This window comes from Dipodomys ordii, unplaced genomic scaffold, assembly GCF_000151885.1.
Source record: "Dipodomys ordii isolate 6190 unplaced genomic scaffold, Dord_2.0 Scaffold103, whole genome shotgun sequence".
Lineage (NCBI taxonomy): Eukaryota > Metazoa > Chordata > Mammalia > Rodentia > Heteromyidae > Dipodomys > Dipodomys ordii.
The window spans coordinates 2,099,424-2,099,926 of NW_012267319.1; the positions used below are offsets into that span (position 1 = coordinate 2,099,424).

Sequence of the window (503 nt, forward strand, 5' to 3'; positions counted from 1 at the left end):
GCAGACAGACCTCTGCACCAGCAGACAGGCCTCTATACCATCAGACAGGCTCTGCACCATCAGACAGGCCTCTATACCATCAGACAGGCCTCTATACCATCAGACAGGCTCTGCACCATCAGACAGGCCCTGCACCATCAGACAGGCCTTTACACCATCAGACAGGCCTCTACACCATCAGACAGGCCTCTATACCATCAGACAGGCTCTGCACCATCAGACAGGCTCTGCACCAGCAGACAGGCCTCTACACCATCAGACAGTCTCTGCATCATCAGACAGGCTTCTATACCATCAGACAGGCTCTGCACCATCAGACAGGCCTCTGCACCATCAGACAGGCCTCTGCACCATCAGACAGGGCTCTATACCATCAGAACAGGCCTCTACACCATCAGACAGGCCTCCGCACCAGCAGACAGGCCTCTGCACCATCAGACAGGCCTCCACACCATCAGACAGGCCTCTGCACCATCAGACAGGCCTCTGCACCATCAGACGGG

The 503-nt window shown here is 56.5% G+C and overlaps 1 protein-coding gene across 3 annotated transcripts in view; it reads left to right on the forward strand.

The window, feature by feature from the left end:
• Window positions 1-503, forward strand: part of Ubash3a (ubiquitin associated and SH3 domain containing A) — a 31,558-nt gene that overhangs the window by 15,429 nt on the left and 15,626 nt on the right. The window lies entirely within an intron of this gene.